The sequence below is a fragment of the Rattus norvegicus genome, chromosome 6 (assembly GCF_021556685.1).
Source record: "Rattus norvegicus strain SHRSP/BbbUtx chromosome 6, alternate assembly SHRSP_T2T, whole genome shotgun sequence".
Lineage (NCBI taxonomy): Eukaryota > Metazoa > Chordata > Mammalia > Rodentia > Muridae > Rattus > Rattus norvegicus.
The window spans coordinates 84,204,694-84,215,127 of NC_141539.1; the positions used below are offsets into that span (position 1 = coordinate 84,204,694).

At 38.6% G+C, this 10,434-nt stretch overlaps 1 pseudogene; it reads left to right on the plus strand.

Annotated features, from left to right (window-relative positions):
* The first annotated feature begins 250 nt into the window (after positions 1–250).
* Positions 251–1,939, plus strand: Nt5c2-ps4 (5'-nucleotidase, cytosolic II, pseudogene 4; annotated as a pseudogene).
* The last annotated feature ends 8,495 nt before the right edge of the window (positions 1,940–10,434 follow it).

Sequence of the window (10,434 nt, forward strand, 5' to 3'; positions counted from 1 at the left end):
GTGGGGGGAGGGCAGCAATGGGGGGAGGGTTGGGAGGGGAACACCCATAAGGAAGGGGAGGGGGGAGGGTGATGTTTGCCCGGATACCGGGAAAGGGAATAACACTCGAAATGTATATAAGAAATACTCAAGTTAATAAAAAAAATAAAATGTAAAAAAAAAATAAAATGTAAAAAAAAATTACACCTTCAAAAAGTTATAATCGGTTGCTTTAGGATTGCTGTGGTGCATGCGGTGGTGTTGAATTCATCATACAAATAAAATGATGACCTCTTGAAGTGATTGCTTACAGAATGCATCAGACGTGCCTGCCAACATGAATAAGCGTGCCTTGAAAAAGTATAGAGAAGAAGCTTGTCACTGGGTGTTTGTGAGCCGAAGTTTAGCCATGGAAAAAGTAAAGTGTTTTGGTTTGATATGGATTACACCCTTGCTGTGCACGTCTTTGGAATATGAATCCCTGGTTTTGAGCTTACTGTGGAGAGATACGTTTCCATTGGCTATCCTCATTAGCTGCTCAACTTGGCATATGAGTCTTATATTCCCTACCAGAGGACTTCTCTTGGACACACTGTATGAAATGCTCTTGAAAGTTGATGCCTATGGAAACCTCCTGGTTTTTGCATGTGGATTTAACTTCATAAGAGGACCAGAAATTAGAAAGCGGTATCCAAATAAATTTATCCGATGAGATAATACTAAATGGCTTTACATTTTGAACACACACCCTTTTAGAGACCTACATGTTGGCTTTGGCTAGTAGATTTCTTTACTAATTGTCCAAGATATACCACAGGACATAGGGTTTAAAGATGGGGACCTCTTCATGTTTTACTGGAGTATGTTCCAGAATGTAAGAGACTCAGTGGATTGGGTCTATTACAAGAGCTCCCTTAAGGAACAGATAGTTGAAAATCTTGAGAAGTGTGTAGTCAAAGATGGCAAGTTGCCATTGCTTCTGAGCCAAATGAAGGAAGTAGGGAAAGTGTTTCTGGCCACTAACAGTGACTATAAATACAGAGATAAAATCATGACTTACCTGTTTGAATTTCCACATGACCCCAAGCCTGGGAACTCCCATTGGCCAGGGCAGTCTTACTTTGACCTGATTTTGGTGGATGCATGGAAACTGCTCATTTTTGGAGAAGGCATAGTAATGTGTCAGGTGGACACTAAAACTGGAAAACAAAAAAATTGGCAGCTACACAGGCCCCCTGCATCATGGCATTGAATACTTAGAAGGTTCGTCTGATACAATCTGTGACCTTTGGGAGCTAAGGGCAAAGACATTTTGTGTTTTGGAGATCATAATATCTGGAGACATTTTGAAGTCAAAGAAACAGCAAGGGTGGAGAATTTTCTTTGTGATTCCTGAGCTTGTGCAGGAGATGCATGTCTGGACTAACAAGAGTTCACCTTTTGAAGAACTTCAAAGCTTGGATATTTTCTTGACCGAGCTCTATAAACACCTGGATAGCAGTATCAATGAGCACCAAGACATTAGTTCTATCCAGAGACAGATTAAGAAATTAACTCATGACATGGAAATGTGCTATAGGATAATGTTCTGTAGTGGCTCCTGGCAGATACTTTTTTTTTTACCAGCCAAGTGATGTGTTATGTTTATCTCTATGCAGCGCCCTTCATCAATCCGCTGTACCTCACATTCAGCTACCTCTTCAGAGTTGCCCATGTCCTGATGCCACACAAATCAACAGTGAAGCATACACATGTGGATATCAATGAGGTGGAGTCCCCTCTCACCATCCGCAACTACACATCAGTGGATTTCAAAGACACTGACTATAAGCGACAGCAGCTTACGAGGTCCATTAGTGAGATCAAGCCCCCCAATCTCTTCCCACTGGCTCACTAGGAGATTACACACTGCTAGGTTGAAGATGATGATGAATAAGAGGAAGAGGAAGAGGAAAAATAAGAAGGCAGACTAAAAACCCTGAGCACCCATAAAATCTGACGGACTCACAGGACAAGGGGTGGCCTTGTTGGATTGTTAGGGAGGGTGGGAGGACTCCATCAGAAGTACGTTTGGAAAGTTTCTGAAAGCTTTAAATAATTCTAATCATAGCTAGTTCAGTTTTGTGTATCGGTACTCTCTGCAGTTTGTTTGTAACTGTATAGGAAGAGCAGGTAAAGTCAGGTGAAATGCATGCAGATGGCTCCAGGTGGCTTGTTTTCTCCATCTATTATGATGAAGAGTTTTGCTATATACTATATACTATATACTATATACTATATACTATATACTATATACTATATACTATATACTATATACTATATACTATATACTATATACTATATACTATATACTATATACTATATACTATATACTATATACTATATACTATATACTATATACTATATACTATATACTATATACTATATACTATATACTATATACAAGTAGTCTGGGTTGGCGTGTGTGTGTGTGTGTGTGTGTGTGTGTGTGTGTGTGTGTGTGTGTGTGTTTTAGAGATTTCAAGGTATCTGTCCAGGACCTTCTAGCTGTTAGTGTCTCTGTTGATCTGTTGAGAATTCTGATTGGTCTGCCTGTGTATGTTACCTGGCCATTTTCCCTTGCTGCTTTTAATATTCTTCTTTCTGTAGATGTTGTGCTTCGATTATTAAGTGGCAGGAGCATTTTCTTTTCTGGTCCAGTCTAATTGGTATTTTAAAAGCTTCTTGTATATTTATAGACATCTATTCAGATTGGGAGTCTTTTCTTCTATGATTTTGTTGAAAAATATTTTCTGGGCCTTGGAGCTAAGGACTTCACCTTCATCCATTCCTATCACTTTTAGTTTAGGCCTTTTCATGGTATTCCAAAGTTCCTGGACATTTTGTGTCAGAAAATTCTTAGATTTAATACTTTCTTTGAAGTGTCAATTTCTTCTAATGTATCTTCTACACGTCAGAGATTGATGTGTCCATTCTTTCTAACACATCTTCTATGGCTCAGATTCTTCTGTGTCCTGTACTCTGTTGGTAATGCTTGCATCTGTTGTTCCTGTTCACGTCCCTAGGTTTTCTATCTCCAGGATTCACTTAATTTTTGTTTTCTTTATTGCTTCTATTTCCTGTTTCAGGTCTTGCATGGTTTGTTTAATTTCATTCACCTGTTTAAATGTATTTTCATGTATATCTTTAAGGGATTTACTTGTTACCTCTTTAAAGACCTCTATCTGATTGTATTCTTCTATAATTCTTTAAGACATTTACTCATTTTCCCTTTCAGGCCCTCTATCACCTTTACAAGATTGGATTTAAGGTCATTTTCTTGTGCTACAGTTCTGTTAGGATATCTAGGGCTTGCTGTACTAGAGTATCTTTGCTCTGAAGTTTGTCTAATTGCCCTGGTTTTTGTTGATTGTGTTTTTTCAAGGTCCTTTAGCTGTTCAACTTTATTCCCTGGATGTTCCTGTTGAAGAAGGTATTAGGAGGTCAGTTAACATTGATGGGAGTCTTTGGGCTGTATGTTTCCAGATCTGCAGTTCTCTATGGGTCAGGATCCCAAGGTCTGTATTGTTCAGGAACCACAGGTCCGATGAAGGTGGAAAATGAGATGGCAGAATTGCTAGCAGGTTCCTCAGTGCAGCTTGGCATGCCCAGAAGACTCACTAATCACGGAATGTGGGTGGGGCAAGGGAAGGTTACCTGTGTGATTCAGGATCCACAGGTCTGATGAAGGTGGGCAGAGAGGTAGGAGGGAAATGATGGTCTCTCTGGCATAGCAGGCTGCTCAGGGTAGCCTGGCTTGCTCCAGGTGCTAAGAAATTATTTTAAGTTTCAGTATGAAGATGCTAATTAAGGCCATAAACACACTTTAATTCACATCATTTGAGATGGTTGGCATCATAATAGCAGGAGCTGATAATCACATGAGTCCAAGAAAATTACTGTACTGATGTTTACAAAATAAACATGCAATTTTATGTTTGTTTTGGATTCTAGGAGAAATTCTTTTGTTAATCTATGTGCACTTATCTGTATGCTTCAACATTGCAATTCCTAAGTGTATAATACAGAGGTATACAGGAGAAGCACAAAAAAACGTTTGCAGTTTATAGCAATGGTACTAACAAAGACTGGAAATTGAAAGCAGGATATACAGAATGGTGTTTCCTTAAACAGCAGTTAAAACCCAATGAGCAAACTTGTGAAATTATTTGAAAACATTTAGAAAAAGAAGAAATTGAGGGAAGATTTTTCTGAGGATTTCACAGCATTCACTATTAATATATTTCATAAAATGACTGAATGCTTTGTCTTTAGTGATTGATATATGCTAAAAACAGACTGGGAACTTATCTCTATAATTTAAAATGGATGTGTTTGAGAGGTATGCAAAATAAGAGGCAGGATTAATATAAAGGGTTAATATAAACCTTTAGGTAGAATTTAAAGTTACTGATAAGTGGTTTAGTAAGCAATGCCATGTATCACAGCTTTATAATTTGTCAGTATTGCATTAAAATCAATGCAAATTGCTTTACTATTGTGATAGTTTATATTGACTGTCAATGTGGCAAGGTCTAAAACCTTCTGGTAATTCTGTGAAAGACTGTTTAGATTAGTTTAATTAACGTGTAAAGACCCACATCAAGTGTAGGCAGCTCCTTTTCATGGGCTAGGGTCCGGAACTGAATACATAGAAAGTCAGTTGAGTACATGCATTCATTCTGCCATGAGGAACTGGGTGCTACAACTGTGAGCCAAAAATAAACCCTTCTTTTCTGAATTTGATTTGCTAAATGTTTTGTCACAGTAACAAGTTAAAGAACGAGAAGAGGTATAGACAAAACTATTCCCAATACCTATGTGGATGCTTGGAGCCAACCATCAGTCTGAGCTCAGGGAACCTGGTAGGGGAGCTGGCAGAGGGCCTGGAGGAGCAGACAGAGATTGTAACCCCACAGGAAGAACATCATCAGCTGGCCGGGCCACCCAGTGCTTCCAGGGTCTAGACCAGCAACCAAGGAGTGTGAGGGAGAGATCGGTGGCTCCAGACATATATGTAGTAGCAAATGGTCTTGTCTGACATCAGTAAGAGGAGAGACACTTGGTCTTGTGTAGATTTGATGCCCCAGGGGGATGCTGGAAGGGTGGAGCTGGAGAGGGTGGGTGGATGGGGGAGAATCTTCATACAGGCAAAGGGGAGGGAGAAAAGAGAGGTTGTGGGATGTGGGGCTTCTGGAAGGAAAACTGGGAGGTGGGATATCATTTGAGATGTAAACAAATTGAATTATTAACAATAATAATTCATAATAATAATAAAACTATGCTACAGTTGAGTGGAGTGCTGACTTGTTTTGTAACAAACTTGTTAAAATATTTCTCCTCATTTACTACTAGCATTTTTACTAGTTTCTACTAATCTAAATGAATGGTTTCTGTGGAAAGATGGTCTTTAAATTGTTATGATTTTTTGCAGATCTAAATAAAATTAAATGGAAATGGTGAGATTGTTAAATATAAATTTAAGGAATATATCATTTCAGGATTTTTGTTTTTAAAAAATTACGTAAGCAAGATTTCCTGAGTACATTGTTTTAATATATTATAACTAAAATATCATTATAATGGGCTTAAACACAGTGACATTTTAGTTTTGCACAAACAGGTTAAAACATCAGGCCATATCCAGTGATTGTAAATTGTCTCCGTATTTGCTCTTTGTTGTTCTGTGTTATCATTTGAATTTGAGCTAGTTAAGTAGTTTTGAGAAGAATATTGCATGATTCCTTTAGGCTAAATGAAACAGATTAGTTACATCTCATGGGAGTGTTTGGAATGTAATACTGCTTAGTGATGCCTAGTGCTGGCTTATCTGCTGTTTTTACTTTTATATCGCTGAAAGTACATTCCACACCAGGGCTTTCTAAAAAATAAAATCATGCCTCCAGCAAAGGTACATTGTGTGTACTTTAGCACTAAGCAAAATTTTGTACCTATAAAATCTAATGTCTATGTTCAGCTGCTAAAAACCCTTAAAACCAGGAGAGTTCATTAGAAGATACATGAGTCAAAAGAGATGAGCCCAAACCTTCATTGGAATTAAACTCTTCCTTTAATCTTCATATATTAATATTTACTTATTAATATCTCCAACTTTAATAAGGCAGGCATGTTTTGTAAATATTTTATATTAAATTTCTACACGTACATTACATGACTAGTTATCTTACCGCTCTATTAAGTAAAAGTAAATGAAATCAGTTATTCCAAATTTCAATTCTATAGCTTCATCTGAGAGCTCAAAAATATTCCATATTTAATTATAATTAAAATGTCAATCCAAGTACCTTACTCATATGAACGGGTTAATTTGATTCAATGTACCCAATAAAGACTTTTCCAAATATGTCACCTTTCACATATTGTCTATATGTGATCAGACAGTTTCCATAATACATACTGTTCTCACATTGATGACCGTGTTAGATAGTTATGATTCTCCATATTTTACCACTGAAAACTAAGCCAAAGCAAAAGAGAAATTTATCTATGGTTTTAGGGAAAATAAATGGGAAAATAAGATTTAAAATGACAGTAGTCTCACTGTGGAAGAATACAGGGAAGCCTACAGTAAAACATTTTGCCTATTAGCCAGTTTTGTGGTATTTGTACCCAAGATATTTACTTGACTTTCAATTTCACAATTATTTGACAAAGGATGGAGTAAAATGACTGACAGATTTCTAGTTTGCTGAATTTTCCAAAATAGTATAAAATCTTGCCCCTCATTTGTAGATAAAGAAAACAGTAAAGCAATGGCTGCTCTCTGCTATTAAGATTCTGGCGCTGTGTACCAAAGACAGGGAGTCTAAACAACAGAAATCCACTTTCTCCTTGTTCTGCATGCTAACAGCTGAAGGTCAAGGTGTTGGCTAGGTTGGTTTCATCCAAAGGCCTCTTAGAGTTGAGATCCAGGAGTTGTCCCACAAACCAAACACCAATCTCAATAAAATACAGGGATAATTTACTGAATGCACACCCCATGACGGATTGACCAGGGCAACATCTCAAAGTTGTGTGCTTGACAATGATCAGGGCCAGCTTATGAAGGATAAAACCAATAAAAAAACAAAAACAAAAACCTCAATGAGCTCATATACATGTGCTTGAAAGTGTTGGCAGCAGACAAGCAATGGATCAGTAGATAGTGTCATTTTGGTTACAGGTTACTTGTAGCTCTAAAGTACTGGGACCTTATGATGGTTCGTTTTTTTTTTTTTTTTTTTTTTTTTTTTTTTTTTTTTTTTTTTTTATTAACTTGAGTATTTCTTATATACATTTCAAGTGTTATTCCCTTTCCCGGTTACCGGGCAAACATCCCCCTCCCCCCTCCCCTTCCTTATGGGTGTTCCCCTCCCAACCCTCCCCCCATTGCCGCCCTCCCCCCATAGACTAGTTCACTGGGGGTTCAGTCTTAGCAGGACCCAGGGCTTCCCCTTCCACTGGTGCTCTTACTAGGATATTCATTGCTACCTATGGGGTCGGAGTCCAGGGTCAGTCCATGTATAGTCTTTAGGTAGTGGCTTAGTCCCTGGAAGCTCTGGTTGCTTGGCATTGTTGTACTTTTGGGGTCTCGAGCCCCTTCAAGCTCTTCCAGTTCTTTCTCTGATTCCTTCAATAGGGGACCTATTCTCAGTTCAGTGGTTTGCTGCTGGCATTCGCCTCTGTATTTGCTGTATTCTGGCTGTGTCTCTCAGGAGCGATCTACATCCGGCTCCTGTCGGTCTGCACTTCTTTGCTTCATCCATCTTGTCTAATTGGGTGGCTGTATATGTATGGGCCACATGTGGGGCAGGCTCTGAATGGGTGTTCCTTCAGTCTCTGTTTTAATCTTTGCCTCTCCCTTCCCTGCCAAGGGTATTCTTTTTCCTCATTTAAAGAAGGAGTGAAGCATTCACATTTTGATCATCTGTCTTGAGTTTCGTTTGTTCTAGGGATCTAGGGTAATTCAAGCATTTGGGCTAATAGCCACTTATCAATGAGTGCATACCATGTATGTCTTTCTGTGATTGGGTTAGCTCACTCAGGATGATATTTTCGAGTTCCAACCATTTGCCTACGAATTTCATAAACTCGTTGTTTTTGATAGCTGAGTAATATTCCATTGTGTAGATGTACCACATTTTCTGTATCCATTCCTCTGTTGAAGGGCATCTGGGTTCTTTCCATTTTCTGGCTATTATAAATAAGGCTGCGATGAACATAGTGGAGCACGTGTCTCTTTTATATGTTGAGGCATCTTTTGGGTATATTCCCAAGAGAGGTATAGCTGGATCCTCAGGCAGTTCAATGTCCAATTTTCTGAGGAACCTCCAGACTGATTTCCAGAATGGTTTTACCAGTCTGCAATCCCACCAACAATGGAGGAGTGTTCCTCTTTCTCCACATCCTCGCCAGCATCTGCTGTCACCTGAGTTTTTGATGATCGTTGGTTTTAATTGTCAATTGACACAACCTAGAATCACAGTGAAGAATCGCACTAAGAGATTGTTTAGATCATGTGGGCATGTTTGAGGGTAGCAGTGTTGATTGCCTTTATTGAAGTAAAAAGAACAGTGATTTTTCATGGTTTGGGACCACGGATTGTGTAGGAGTATAGAAAGTTATCTGAGCAAAACAAAGGCATGCATTCATTTTTCTCTCTGCCCTTGAGGCTGTAAATATGACAAAGCCACCTATCTGAAGCTCCTACTACTGTGATTTGTCAGTAGTGATGTAATGTAAACTGGAATTACAAGCTAAAGTAGTGTCTCTCCTAAGTTGGTGGTTGTCATGTTACTATTTTAACAAGAGCAGTAAAAGTAGAGAAGACTTTATATAGGTCTAGGGTTGTAAATGTAACTTTTTTCCTCCAGAGGTAATTGTTGTCTCAGACTGTTAACCTGGGCCTAGTCTAGGAAGCTTCTAGCCTCAATACAATCTTATCAAAGTCTGGAATATTTTAACCTCTGAGACTTACTGCTGAATAATAAGCTCACCATTTCTTGCTTTTTTCTGTACTCTGGCTAGCTAATTCAACTCAGCTGTTCATGCCCAGAGTCATTTCCAAGCTGATTGATTCAATCTATCTTCTCTCAGCTTCTCCTTAATTACTCTGGTTGGCTTCATACTAACTTTGTCAATCCGTATTAATCTTCTGTGTCCTTCTCACTCCATGTCTTGTTTTGTCTTCACATGCATCTAGCTTGTTCTCTCTCTCTCTGCAACCTGTCTCTGTATAACTGCCCCAGTAAAACTGTCCTCATTCCTCCTCCTCCTCCTCCTCCTCCTCCTCTTCTTCTTCTTTTTCTTCTTCTTCCTCTTCTCCTTCTTCTCCTCCTTCTTCCTCTTCTCTTCTCCTCTCTCTCTCTCTCTCTCTCTCTCTCTCTCTCTCTCTCTCTCCCTCTCTCTGCACTTGTACTCTTCCCTTAAGTAGCTCCCTTTTCCTCTCTTCTTGTGAGAGCTGGGTATATCCCATTCTGTCAAATCTTTCTCTGATTTGTCACTTTGTCTGCCACTCAATTACACATCACTTTCAAATATGCATGCCTCCTTCTATAAACTAACTTTCCCTTCATTGTTTGGTATTAAAGATGTTTATTAAGATGTGTGCTAAGGGAACAGCACTAGAAACAAGTGTTTTAGTAAACAACAAAATTTCAGGGATCACAGTGTGACCAAATGTCCTGCAACACAGGGTACTGGGGAGCAATAAAATCTGCAATCATCATGTTCTCCATTATGTCTAGGAAGTCAGGATTTCTCAGCTCTTGACAGCATCGCATATTACAACTTTCAGGCTCAAAGTGTTGGGTTCATGCATTTACTCAGTAAAACATTGAACTCAACACCACCAATGAGTCTGAATTTTGCTTTCTTCATCAATAAAATACCACGTGCAAAAGAAGTGTGATAAACTGAGAACCTTCTGCATAGCAGTTGGAACTAATCAACAATGAAACACAGATCTAGAGATCTGATGAGTGTGTTTGCCAAACACACATCTGATGTTAATATTCAAATTAATTTTTAAAAAATCCCTTAACAAAATGGAGACAAAACCAGCAGATATTAAATTAGACAAAAGACAGAAATAGCTATTTTTCATAAGAAGACATACAGTAGCACACATGCTTGGAAGATGTCCCATTCCATTATGCTGCGGCAATTCACTTGTTTAATCTCAACTTTAAAAGAAATGTTTCAGCGCTACTTAGATCCCATTACTGGGATGGGCATGTGTTTATTTTATAAGGCTTTCTTTAGAGCTGTTTTAAGATCTCGTTAGTGCTCCTGCCTGCAGTTTGGTGAACTGTGCAGGAAAGGTGTTTCTCCGTATAAACTCTATTGATATTATATGTAGCTGGTATTCATGATCCGCTTCCAGCTTTTACCCTGTACCTTCCTTTCCATTGTCAA